This window comes from Dermacentor variabilis, chromosome 3 (genome assembly GCF_050947875.1).
Source record: "Dermacentor variabilis isolate Ectoservices chromosome 3, ASM5094787v1, whole genome shotgun sequence".
Lineage (NCBI taxonomy): Eukaryota > Metazoa > Arthropoda > Arachnida > Ixodida > Ixodidae > Dermacentor > Dermacentor variabilis.
The window spans coordinates 180,366,289-180,380,851 of record NC_134570.1 but is presented as its reverse complement, the minus strand read 5'-3'; the positions used below and the strand labels follow the sequence as shown (position 1 = coordinate 180,380,851).

At 45.6% G+C, this 14,563-nt stretch overlaps 1 protein-coding gene across 6 annotated transcripts in view; it reads right to left on the bottom strand.

Moving 5' to 3' along the window:
* The window catches only part of LOC142576553 (uncharacterized), an 85,162-nt gene that overhangs the window by 14,783 nt on the left and 55,816 nt on the right, over positions 1-14,563 (bottom strand). The window lies entirely within an intron of this gene.

Below are 14,563 nucleotides of genomic sequence, written 5' to 3'. Positions count from 1 at the left end.
CGAAGGAAAACAAAAGGACGCCGACGGTACTGCTGCGTGTACAAGTGTCACAACTACGTCGGAATGAGGGAGGATGTATCCTTCTGCGTTTTTCCATCTAAACCCTGCGAACAGGAACGGAGGCGCATCCAAGCTGTCAGGCGAGCGGAGTAAGTTCCCGTCTTGTCGCCCTGTGAAGCGGTGTCGGGCGGGATTCCTAAATCGAATTTCGCGTGTGTGCTTGGTTTATTCGATAGTGAAGCTGGTCAGCCGTGGCAGCCAGTGCCAAACAGCAGAATCTGCAGTCGGCATTTCGTCGGAAACAAAATTAGCAATAGCGTGCACCATCCTGCATGTGTACCAACCATGTTTCCTTCGCAATACAACCGCCAAGCCCCTTCCAATGCCACCACAGCAAGCGAACGAGACGAAAGGTAAATAGTTTCCATTCATTGCCAAGAATTATATGGCAGGGAAGCTGCCTTGTAATACAAGTTGTGTGCGCATACTGCCGGCGCACGCGCGACTAAGCCGCCTATGCGTTTTTAAAAATGCGCATGCGGATGAGGACTCAGCGCTGAGATGCATCCGGTAAATTTATGTAATTAGTGCTATATGTAGCCAGGGTTGTTACGGATCAAGCAGCGGAGAACTCAAACCTTTGTTTGCCCGAGTCAGTTGATGCGATAAAGCTTTCTTCTCCATTGACTGCTGTGGCCAAGTAACATCAGAATTTCTTATGTCTAGCCATAGAAGTATGGAATGTCTTCAGGCCAACTAATACTTCCGAAGCCATAGCGCAGCAAGACCGGCGCCGTAGCTACTAGATTTGCGAGGCAGGCTGCCACACAAGCATGGGAACGGCACAGAGCACAACCGTTAAACAAACGCATGTGCTCGCCGCGACACACTGTGAAAAATATATAAAGCTTAAAAAGCTTCTTTCGTCATTTCTTCATTTGATGGCGCTAGCTTCTTTATGAAAACTGTCCACTTGAAGCGGCGCGAAAACGGAAACATGCAAACCATATGTGCGAACTATGAAACGGCCGCGGACGTGTCGTCTGGTCGAGAGGCTTGAATATGCCGCGTTTCGTCGCCAGGGCGGCGTGCAACGCATTCTTTTTGACTCGCCGCCTATCCAGCGCTGGTTCCCCATAGCGCGTGGCCATGGCCAGCTGCGCCGACTCCGAACACGCTTACGGAGCCAATTCCGACTCCGAACACGCTTACCGAGCCAATTTCGACATACGCCGGCTCGCGCCAAGCTCGGTGTTGACTTTTCGCTTCAAAAAATGTCAACACGGTGAGTTGAGTCCTAGCGATGCTTCAGCGCATCCTCAGCTATACCGGCGTTAATTCGGCCTCGATGACGGCAGTCTTCGAGGCGAGACAGAAATATTTATGAGAAGGGCTTTGCTGAGGACACGGGAGCCATAAGAAACGAGACGTCAAGGACGACAGTAGGTGAGCCGCCATAGACGAGGAAAAATGGAGAAAAGCCGGGGGTGTGTTGTAGAGCCGTATTGTAAGCAAATGTCAAAAACAGCACAATTGCATCCCAGTTGGTGTGGTCGGGGCTGATGCACAGTGCAATAATATCGGACAGTGTACGATGAAAACGCTATGTCAAGCCGTTGGTCTGCGGGTGGTAACTCGAACTGGTCTTGCGAACGGTGTTTGAGGCGCGCACAACTTCGGTAAGAAGAGACGAGAGGAAGGCTTTGCCGCGGTCGCCGAAGAGAACACGCAGAGCTCCTTGGCGTAAGAGGATGTTGCGTAGAAAGAAATCGGCGCCTTCAGCGGCGCTCGGACATTCTATACAGGCTGTTTCGGCGTAGCGTGTCAGATGTTCAACTGGCCTAAGAATCCAGTGACTGCCATAGGAGGTCTTGAGAGGGGGACTGTACAAGTCTATTCCAACGACCTTGAAACGGCAAGCGGGAAAAGCAAGAGGTTGCAAAAGACTAGAAGGAGGAGTCGTAGGTCGTTTTCGGCGTTGATAAAGAGCGCATGATGCGACGTGCCTGGCTACGGCAGAAGAGAGGCCAGGCCAAAAGCACCGACTTCGTATTCTGTCGTATGTCTTGTGGTATCCGAGCGGACCTGCCGTCGGATCATCATGAAAGGATTCAAGCACCTCACGTTGCAGAGAACGGGGCATGATGGCTACCCACATGTTGCCATCGCCGTGATAAATGTAGCGATGCAAAGCGCCATCGTCAAGCTTGAATTGGTTAAATTGTCGATAGAGTCGGGATGTTAGGAGCTGAAGCACAGCCTTGCATGCGGTCGAGAATGCTTCGGCATTATGGGTGGGCACGTTTGTGGGAAACAAGGACAGATTGGTGATTAGGTTTCAACCAGTCAAGCGTTGAGACGGACAGGGATGATGAAGTGGGGTCGAGCTTTGCAGCTGTATGACTAGGCGACGCTGAGTCATTATTGCTCTGCAAAGGGCAATGAGATAGAGCATCTGCGTCTTGGTCACTCTTGCCAGACGTGTAGGTAATATCGAAATTATACTCCTAAAAACGGATCACCCAGCGACCAAGCCGACCCGATAGCTTCTTTAGCGACCATAGCCAGCACAGTGCGTTATGGTCGGTGACGACTGTAATGTGATGGCCATGGAGGTATGGTCGAAACTTTTGTACTGCGCAAACAACAGCATGACACTCTTGTTCGGTGACAGTGCAATTTTTCTCAGCAGCACCACCGTCCGACTGGCCTAAGCAACGACTCATTCACGCAAGGTGGTGTCACGTTGCAGGAGAACAGCAACGAGACAATGACTGCTGGCGTCAGCGTGAATTATAGCAGTTGCACTTTGGTCAAAGTGGCACAGCACCGGGTCGGACGTCAGGGCCTGCTTGAGCGACCAAAATGCGCTTTCACAATCGGCAGACCAAACGAAGGGCGCGTTATGTGAGAGGAGGTGATCGAGTGCAGACGCATGCGCAGCGAAGTTGCATATGAAGCGCCTGAAGTACCAAGCCAGTCCGAGAAACCTGCGCACGCCTTTTAGGCGCAGAGGACGAGGAAACACAAGGACGGCGGAAAGCTTCTGAGGGGCTGTTCGAGTGCCATTTTTGCTGAATAATGACCCAGAACTGTGAGAGTCTATCCTGCGAAACTAATATTTTTTTTGCGTTGAGCTGTAGGCCCGCGTTTGCGAGGCAGATCAGCACTGGTTCACATCATCATCATCATAATTATCATCATCATCCTGGATACGCCCACTGAAGGGAAAAGGCCTCTCCCATGCTCATCCAACTAACCCAGTCATGTACTAATTGTGGCCACGTTCTTCCTGCAAACTTCTTAATCTCATCCGCCCACCTAACATTATGCTGCCCCCTGTTACGCTTCCCTTCCCTTGGAATCCAGTCCGTAACCCTTACTGACCATCGGGTATGTTCCCTCCTCATTACATGACCTGCCCATGCCCATTTCTTTTTTTGATTTCAATTAAGATGTCATTAACTCGCGTTTCTTCCCTCACCCAATCTGCTCTTTTCTTATCCCATAACGTTACACCCATCGTTCCTCTTTCCATAGCTCGTTGCGTCGTACTCAATTTTAGTAGAACCCTTTTCGTGAGCCTCCAGGTTTCTGCCCCTTATGTGAGTGCTCGTAAGACACAGCTGTTACACACTTTTCTATTGAGGCCGCTGTCAATATCTTTCAGTATTTTTGCATACGGCTAGTCAACACCCTGATTCTGTAACGCCTGCATGACTGCTGAGGTTTCGAGTGAATCAAACCCTTTCTCGTAATCAATGAAAGCTATATTCAAGGGTTGGCGAAGGCTGTGCTGGGGAGGTAGTAACAGACGTGGTCGAATTTTCTTGAGCAAGCATGGCAATAGGTGGTATGAGGCGACCCGAGCGGAGCTCCAGTGAGAAGGGCGAGAGTTCGCGGGGAACGATAAGCACCTCCACCACTTATAAGGGACCGTTTTAATCCAGCACAGCTCGAGCTACGATGGAGAAGAAGAAGCTGTGAGGCTGAAAATGATAACTACATGTAGAGATTTTGTACAAGTGATGATGTTGTGTAGACATGAAGAAGAGCTAGTCATGGGTAGTGCTCACAATATTTCAAATAAACAATAATAGACTGATGATGATAATTGTAACCTAAGGAAGTTCGTTCGAAACTGGGACAGAAGGGACTAAAACATGATAAAAGTAGTAGTTTACGAGCGCAGGCTGGAAGCTCCAATTGGGTGACCGGTGGGGTGATATATTTGGTTGGGGTCTTTTGAATGCAGACGAGCCTTTTATATCAACGGGAAACGAGATCGGGCAAGGCAGCTTTCACATTTAAGCGGAGGAGGGTATGTTGGCCTGCGGTTGTTGTGGCGCGTCGTTTCATGTGAAGTATCTTCGTACACGAAAATCCGACAGCGAGTGAGACGGACCTGCTGTGCCCGCCCAAACCGAACCCCGACTACACAGCTGCTTCCAAGTTTCCTGAGCCGGACGATGTTGCCCAATATGAACACATTTATGCCGCGCTCAACAAAGGCGCAAGGTACCCTAAAGCGAATAGCGAATTTCAGCTTTTGTGGCCGTTTTCGTGGTCGGTCGCTGGTCGCGGTGCCGGAGTCAGCACGGGAAACGTTAATTGGGTTGTTCTTCTCCTTCTTTCGTTTGCTCCTTCTTCGGGATATTGGCTTACATTGACAATCACGTACCTAACTACTGCATAGCTTTTGTTCTACCAAGTAGTCTGGCGCATGAAATACCGGCCCTCATGGTGGGCGCGATCAACGGCAGAATAATGAGATCTACGAAAGCTGCCTGTTTTATGAAGCCTTTTGAGGAATATTCAGCGTACACATCTTCACCCTCAGGATTTGATTCAAGAAATGCTTGCACATTTCTAACGACAAAAATTATTGTGATGTCCTTCCACGCGTTTAGTGACGAAGCAACGCGAGCATTAGCTAAGAACTTCCTACTAGCCAAAGTAAACGTCAACCAGGCAAAGCCCCAAGGCCATATCTCTGTGTAAAAGGCTTCATGCGAAATTATCGAAACCCGTCAGTGACTAGGAGAATGGCGCTCTGTCGGTGCTTTCCATTGTTAAGACGCATACACCACATATTCCTTGTAGGAACATAGAGGAAATGAGCTTTGCTAGAATTATAATTTAGTCGATTTCATAACATATTACAATGTGCTTGAGTGGAACGATCCGTTAACTGGTTAGAATATGACAGGTGTTCTGCCTGTCAGAAGATTTTTTAGGCTGTCTTGGGGTCATGCAAAACAAAATACAAGTGTTAGGAGCTGCAGTGAACTAAATGATGTTCATGCTTGTTGTGAGGGTTTCATGTATTTTGTTCACATTTTCATAACGTTGTCACAGTATTAGGTATCCTCGGCATTGCTTTATTACAATCATCAAATTTGCATTCGACGTAAAGTCATCAGCAGTGGTTCGCGTGTCACGCTAGTTCCATGTAAGATATTTTCGCTGCTCTTGGCCAAGAGATGGTTGTGGCCCTGGGCAATGCAGGGGCGCGTGGGATTGCTACATCTTCAAAACAAGCCCTTATGTGGCCCACACAAACACAGTGGGTGAAATTTTAAGGTTGTTTACGCAACATCATAGAAATATTTATTTTAAGTATTTGTTTCCTTATAGTGACCAATTACAGTGTGAGAGTGCGCAGTTACAGTGAGCTGCACGTACACTTGATCGGTCGCATTACGCACGTAAACGCAAGGAGCATGTGCCGTTTGACTCACCCACTCTGATGATGTAAAAGGAGCTTATGTAGTCGAATGAGGTCTTACCGTCTTCAAAACGCTGTATTCACACCATCATCTTCTTTGCGTGACCGCTTTCGTCATTCCAGCGTACCAGCTCACTTCTTCTTGACGTAAACATGTACGCTTGCATCAGACCCAATTAGACATCTAACCAGTTTTGACCACGGATTTATCGCTTGACGGCGATAAGCATTTATGGGCTAGGTATCGCAATCTCCCTGTAGCATGACTGTTCCTTGTGTTAAGTGGTCTATCTTATGGGATTACCGAAAGGCGAACTCGGTGGACACGAACCGAACACCGAGTTCGAGCGCGACCAGAAATGATGTGCCAAACATTGAACTTTTTGTGCTTCGCCAGGGCTCGTCGCCTTCGCTACGATTACCTTGGGGAATAAAAACGAGAATGAGTGGTTCGTTGTACGCAGGCAAACTTTGCGGGAGGCGATCGCAGTACGAAGCAGTAAACTCATTCATACATGGGGAGTACTTTGGAAAAGAGATCAATCGCGTTAGCAACGACTGACAGCCACATAAGCGCGCCAGAAGGAAAGGGCCACTCAGGTGCAGTCGACGCTGATGCTCCTTTTTCGCTCATAGTTAGTTGGAGCTGAAACAAGCTTGCGTGTAACGAGGACAAGAAGAGACATCCATGGACTACACTAAGGTGAACTAACATAACGGAGAAATGTGCCACTGACTTGCTCGTTGTGGCGCGCGGTGGCAGATATGCGATACTGGCCTTGCCACAGTGGCAGGTATTAAGCACTGTTTTCGTTGTGCGCAACAGCTGATATGTGGTGCAGAGAAAGTTGCGTGACATCAAAAGAACTCAATTATTCTGAGATGCATAGAAGAAGGGAAATCTGAATAGGTCTAACAGCTCCGAAGGCACAGCGCGGGCAGCAGTGGAAGCGTGTCCCTCCGGCGGCGGTGATACTGGCTTACGTCCATATATATATATGTTTGTTGTTCGGTTGTTTGTTCTCTCACGCTGAGTGTTAGAAATGGCCTCCGAGGTAACCGATACCTGCCTCTCGTATTACGCAGATTTCGTCAAAGGTGAACAAGTTCTGACATGGTCTGAGTGCGCTCAATGCTACCACCTGGGCAAATGTGCTGGCATGAGCGATTGCGTTTTCAAAACCAAAGATGAGGAAGCTAAAACAATATAAGATGCCCGACATGTCGGCTTTCTCGTAATGCTCAAGGGTCGCACCAAATGCCCTCTACTTTACCCATTGACATAGATAAGCAACTAGCACAAATAAGTAAGAGTTTGGTTATCCTTACCACCAAAGTCTGAGAATTGGGAATCTTAAGAGAGACAGTAACTGCCGTAGAGAACTCTGTTCACCACATGTCGGACAAGTTTGACGGACTACTGCAGACGTCATCCAAACATGACAGCGAAATCGAAAAGCTTCGCGGGAGAGTCAAACTCTTCAAAACAGCCAAGACCAAAAAACTGTTGAAAAACTAACTAACGAACTGAACGATCTTCAACAGTACACTAGGCGCGAGGACATGGAAATTCATGGCTTACCATTCACACAGAAAAAAACCTATTGGACCAAATTAACAACCTTGCGCAGAAGCTAGATCTCCCGCCCTTGTCAGATAGTGACGTTGTCAGTGTGCATCACCTCCCGCCGCGCCAGAACGAGCTACCGATCAAGCCAATTCGATTTTCCAGGCGAACGGTGAAAGCAGCGTGGCTGGCAAAACGGGATAAACTGAAGGAGTGCGCAAGCGCTTTACATTTTTTCGATAACCTTACTGCCATGAATAAGAGCCTTCTTGCTAAGGCTAAGGCACACGAACTGAACTACACTTTTGTGTTGTGTTCTCAGGGAAAGGTTTTCGCAAAGAAACAGCAAGGCACTCGAGCGATACGGATTGTTTGTGAAAGTGATCTTGAAAAAATGGTTGGGCCAGTGCAGACGCACCGCTTGCACACTTGTTTGCAACCTGTCACTATCATGGGATCCTATTTTACACCGAATTCAGTTCATAACTTGATAAGCAGCAATAATTATTCTTCTGAACAAGCACTTCTATATCACCTCAACGCACAAAGTCTGCGAAACAAAGTACATGAAATTGAAGCCGATCTTCAGCAAATAAGTTGCACATTTGACATTATTGGTTTTTCCGAAACTTGGTACTCCTCTGATGCCGATGTTACGCGGTTTCCGGGCTACGAGAACATTTCTGTGTTCAGAGAAGATAAACGTGGAGGAGGAGTTACTTTATATGTTAAGGAAAGTCTGTCCTATGATGTTTTGTTTGATTACACTGTCTTGCAGGAAGATCGTGAGGCTGTCGCCATATTACACCACAATGTCACGATACTTCTAATATACCGTCCCCTTAGTAGCATAATAGACATAGTTTTTGCATTCATACAGTCTTTTCTTGAACGCCCAAGCATTAAGAAATGGTAAACAATTATCTTTGGCGATCTAAATATTAATCTCAAGAAAAATAACTCTAACCAGGTGAAGTTTCTTGAATTAACACTCTTATACGGTTGTGAAAATGTCATTGATTGTCCCACGCGAGTTACAGTGCATTCTGAAACGTTAATCGACTTGTGTTCTACAAGTTTTCCCTCAGACATCATCTCATCCGGGGTAATTATTTTACATTTTTGCACAATTTCCACTAAAGAACATTTGAGTGAAAGCAATTATAAGCGACTAATCGTGAATGAGTTCAACGTGGCCAGATTTTGTTCTTTGATAGCTGAGACTAACTGGGCTGAGGTGTACAGAGAAACGAATCCGTCCAAGGCGTATGATGTGTTCTTAGAAAAAATCCTCCATAATTATGACCAGGCATTTCCACACGTTTTTGTCAAAAAGCACAGAAAAGCGAAAAAGGCAAGGATTACGAAAGATTTGTATAAGCGTATTAATAAAAAAAATCGATTATTATCTCGGTTCCTAAAAACAAAAAGCTTTATCATCGCGTAGAATTAAAAAAAATTCGCAACAGGCTCAATATCTACCTCAAGAAAGCAAGGTACGATTATTACGAAAACAAGTTTTCATTAGTAATGCACAACCCCAAATTGGTTTGGCAAGAATTTAATAAACTTGTATCCAGAAGAAAAGCATCTTTGCCTTCTGAGTTATTCATAAATCGAACTGTTTGCTCTGGCCAATTTCTTGCCAACCAGTTTAACAAGCACTTCTTGGATGCCGGCGCTATCAATAACTCTGAATGTGTACAGTCATCGAAGTCTATACACTGGTATATTTTTCCAACTTACAGTGATTCGTTGTTTCTAGCGCCTACATCTGAAGAAGATATTACAGACCTAATAAAAGCGTTAAAAACGATTGTTCGCCTGACGACGACGGCATGAGTCCCATTCCGATCAAAGCGGCTATTGATTTTATTGTCAGTCCACTTACATATAAAGTAACAGAATGCTTCTTACTGGCATATTCCCCGACAGATTGTCACTTGCACGTGTTATAGGGGTTTTTAAAGGTGGTAACAAAAACGATTTTAACAATTATACACCAATCTTTCTATTGCCACTTCTTTTTCTAAAATTGCTGAGAGAGTAATTTACAATAGAATCGACTGCTTTTTAAAGGATAAAAACGTAATTTGTAAACAGCAGTACGGATATCAAATGGGAAAATCAATTAAAACAGCTCTATTAGATATTAAGAACTTTTAAAAGAAGCTGTATACTCTTAGTATTTTTATTGATATTCAACAAGCGTTTGATTCCATTAAACATGACATACTACTAAAAAAATCTAGAAATATACGGTATTCGGGGACTGTCCGGCAAACTTGTAGAAAATAACTTGGTTGGAAGAAAACAGTACACACAACTTCGCGAAACTCGGTCTGAGACCAGCAATATAATATATGGTGTTCCTCAGGAATCAATTCTTGGTCCTTTGCTCTTTATTATCTACATAAATGATATTGTAAGTATGCTTTTAACCCCAGATATCGTTATTTATGCAGACGATACAAATGCGTTCTTTTCCGGACCTGATCTTGCCTTGCTGGACTCACAAGCTAATGCCTGGCTTAGCGAGTTGTATGTGTGGCTTAATAATAATGAAATAGCACCTAATGTAAACAAAACAAAATATATGATTTTCACTCCGTAAAATAAACCTATACACCACAATCTCAAATTGCGCATCAACAATCCGGAAATCCTGTTAACAAATGGCTGTCGATTCCGTGGGGTTTGCTTCAAATCAGATTTAAGTTGGCCCGACCATGTCAACTATGTACGTTTGAAGGTATCTTGGTCCATAGGCTTGATGTACCGGCTGAAACATCTTATACCGATGCTTTTGAAGAAACAATTGTATTTTTCACTAATTCATTCACACCTTCGGAAACTGTCATTTAGTTTGAGGATTAGGCAACAAGAATGACTCGGACCGGCTCTTCGCACTCCAAAAGAGTGCTTTGCATTTAGTATGTTTTTCAATATCTGTACCAGACAGCTGGATATTCCAGATTCTAAAAATATTAGCTTACGCCGAGCTTTACAGTTTCTTCCATAATTTACGTACGAATATTTTAGTTGGACATAGACCCCGGACCAACTATGGTACCCAAAGAATTCATAATCAAATAATATCCCTTTGTAACAGACATCCTTCTATAATTGATCACGCTCTCAACAGTAAAACTATTTGGCATTAATAAAAGAAAATAAAACTACTGTTGTTCAAAATACCCGATCCTATCTGATTTTATTTGGTGCTTGACCTGTGTGTAATAGGTAATGAAGTTCAGCGTTGTATGTAGTGCATGTATGCAGTGCGTTCATCCCTTTATATACATATTTATATAGTGGCACCATCGTATTGCACTACTTCGTATGACTTGTTACTATTTGTGTGTTATTCCGTTCATTATAACTTATCTCAAGTGTATATTTGCTCGTGCTCCCTATGTATTATAACATGTATTGTGCTACTTATATGGTATCATATGATTGCACTGTATTTCATTTAGTGCATATGCTGTCTGATGTGTACTCCCGAGGCGAAGGCCCTGTCAGGAAACATACGTGTTTCCTTTTCCCACGCCTCGCGGACATACCTACTATATTGCATTTGTGTCGAGAAATAAAGATGAATTGATTGATTGATTGATTGATTGATTGATTGATTGATTGATTGATTGATTGATTGATTGAAAGTTTCAGTGATAGAGGGACCAAACTCATCTGTAGACACCGTATTATTTGTAGATATAACACTCAGCTTAGAGTTGCTGGCGGGCAGATTTTCATTCGGCTAGTCTATGCTTTCCATGTCGTTAGTGGCTTCCACATCAATAGGGCACTTGACTCGAAGGAGTGTAAGAAGCACGGAAGCCGGTTAGCTCTGTTAGCACAGTTAGCTCCTCCACACTGTGCTGTATGATGGAAACAGTGCTCGGACGCGAATGCTAGCAGAACAGCCATCACAGTGAGGAGGAGGTCGAGATGGTGAAAACAGTGCATTTGCGTTGTAGAAGCTGCTCCAGCACAAACGCAGAAGCGCTCAGGTGTTGGCACAAATGTTGCTATCTTTCTAGCGAGAATTTTACAGAAAATGTGGGTAACGTCGACTTCTGAGATTGTCAAATCTCGCATCATTACCTGCACAGGGGATGTTGGTATTGAGGCGCGGCAGAAAAACCCAATCGTCTAAAATGTCATCAGAGTCATGAAAAAATCACAATAAGCAGGATGATGTATAGTGCATCGTCAATGATAACGCGTGCCGTAAACACAACTGAAGGGTCGCCATGCTGAACGCTTACTGTGCGAAAGAACAATGAAAGGTTGCGTCTAGTCTTTCCCAGACAAGACACAATGGTTTGCTTCCATTACAAGCGTGGTCCCTGAAATATGCACGAGAACGAATTCGCGAGCACCTTCAGCGAGAGTTTTAATGATATTGGATGGGCGACGATGGTCAAATGTATTTCAACGGCGCATAGCCCATTCCTCCTGGATTGGGATAGTCACTGCAAGGCCGATGTCGTGGCGCTTGCCACATAAATTTTAGCCGTTGCTTTCACCTTCTCCATTCCTTTCCATAGACCCTGCACGGACTTGTATATACCCGATCAAGTGCTTTTAGTCCTGCTTGCCACGGGTGACCGGTTACCCGAGGTTGACATATTTACATTTAGATAATTGTCTTTTTTCGTTTTCTGTTCCTTTTCCTCACTCTCTTTCTTTCTTTCTTACTCTTGTTTCTCCCTTTCCTTTTCCTTTTTCTCTTCATCCCTGTTATTTCCTTTTCACTTTTCTTGTCTTTTTGCATACTTTTCTTTCACATCACCTCTACTCTTCTCTCACCATTTACTACATGCCTGGAATGGGAAGTGCCTACTTTGATTTCTGATATACCCTACAATTGTTTTTCTTCTTTGATAATCCTGTTTCATGTTGAGCCTTATTGGTTCCGCCGGCCGGTTGGGCGTACGTATGGGCTCGGGTACTTCTTCTGCGATGACTTCCCGATTGGCCTTTGTTTCCGCACCTGGCGGTCATCGCTTTCCCTCTGTAATTATTTTTACTTCATTTCACATCCCCGTTTACTGACTCCAGCTTGCCTTCATACCTGTCACCTCAACCTGCTCCTGTCAACCTTCACCTAGAGGCCTTCTCACAAGGATCGGGCATTTCCAGTGCCGGTCATTTGTCACTCACCCTCTTATTCTTTTATCAACTAATGTCAAAAATAAACGATCTGCTCGAGTGCTTTCTGTGCTCCCTCACCAGACCTTTAGCACGCCAGTGGTTACCGTGCCAAACTGTTCTTTTTCCAATTGGCTTGCTCTCCTAAATTACTGCTCTGGGTCGTTTCACACCCCTTTTCATTTTTTTTGCTTTTATGACCGTTATTGCTTCAAGCAAGAGCGCGCTTGGCCCCCTCCCCTCCAACTTTCTTTTACTTTGATTTTAAATACCGGGTGGCGATGAGTTTGGAGTGGGGCGACGATAGTGAAATGCAGTTCAACGCTCCGCAGCACTTTCCTCGTGAAATGAGACATCCACTTTTCCTTACTCCTTTTAGCTACAAAACGATGTCACATCGGTGGTGGTGAGGGGTGACGTTAGAAACGTGTACACCGGTTAATGGACGTTCAGCGAATAGCTGCCGCTCAGGTCACGGAGGGCGGGTGTCAAAAGCGATAAAATGGACGTAGAGCAAATGTATCAAGTCTTGTGGCGAGTGATGCTGCGCCGGGAGATTGACTGTGCCGATAAAACTCGGTGCCGTTCCACTATATGCAGAACGACGACCAGCGAAGCTGCGTATGGGAACCCCTTATTGGCGAATTGCACATCCGCCGCGGGTCGTGCCGGTGTTGCACTATCTTCGGCATTGACCCACGTATGAGGAGGGCTAATGCCTGCTTCACCTCCGTCGCGGGTCGGCAAGGCACTCGACTATCTTCGAGATCGGTCAACGTATGGAGAGCGCTTAACGTCTGCTTCAGCTCCGCCGCGTGTCGGCCCGACATTGCACTATCTCCGGGATCGGCACACATATGGGGAGTTTATTGCTAACCATGCCAACGACCAGAAAATTTGCTTGGGCGGTAGAGGTATACAGATTAACTGTAATAACTGGTGGTATGACCGATGTAATGAACCGCGAAGCATAGAGGCCTGTCGTCGAAGGCATCTGGTAAAACAATGGGAAACGTCTTGTGACGGTACAGACTTACAATTTCGCGGTAACTGAGAGATAGCGCTGCATAGAACGGTCCCAGCCTGTGATTGCATCGACAGAACTGAGAGGCGCCACTACGGGGAGCTACTCGCAATGTTCAGGAAAACCCATGCCTCTTTATTCTCATTTGGCTGATGGTGAGTGAGTACGAGATGCAGAGCAGGTTGGTGTGTCTGCTGCGGCTGAGCGAATGACAGTAACGAGATCTGGCGGGCATCTTCGTCACACAAAAACCCTTTGATCTATACGAGCAGCGTTGACTGATCGGAAGTGGACAAAGCGTGTGAAGGAGGGCCACGTATCAAGGGTGGCTGCTTGTACCATTATTTGTGGCTTTGACACAGAGTAGTATTTTCCACCACAATGTGGGGGCTCTTTGTAAGCAGCATGTAAAACACGCTGTCTAGTATTGTTTTCACAACATTCTTTATTTGGTGCACTGCCACATGCACATGTGGACTGTTTTGAACTGGTTGTCAATGTCTTTGATGAAGCTCGCGAATCATTCACCCAGTGGCGGTGCTTGCTCCACCGAATGCTGATCTGCGTGCAGCTTGCGAAAAGCAATTCGGCGAAATACTCCTACGAAGCACGTCTTGCATGCTGACAACACCGGCATGCAAATCTTTTCATTCTTTCACTATACCTGCGAGATAGATGCTAAGGTTCTGCAGTGTCGTTACATCATCGCACCGTCAGTATAGGCCTACACTCTGGTTAGCCGCAAGCCAGTACTTGGTGTCATTTTCATCCGCACCGCTGAAGCCAGATTGGTCATCTGAATGAGCATACCAGAGCAGACGAATGATGGGGAAGAGAGCAACTGCTGGGATACGTCGTTGTCTACAGTTGACGGTAGTACAGGTGAGGGTGTTTTCAAGCCACCCTGCACCTCAAGCAATTTCTAAGCGGTTTATTAAATACAAGTTCCAAAATGCTAAAGCGACCCGCAGGACACCAAGTCCAAGTACTAGCGCCAATCTCCAGCCTAGCGTTGGACAATCATCCTTGGTCAGCGTTTGCTGTCCTCGCTAAACTTGTAACTTCACGGTTAGTTGTAAAGCAC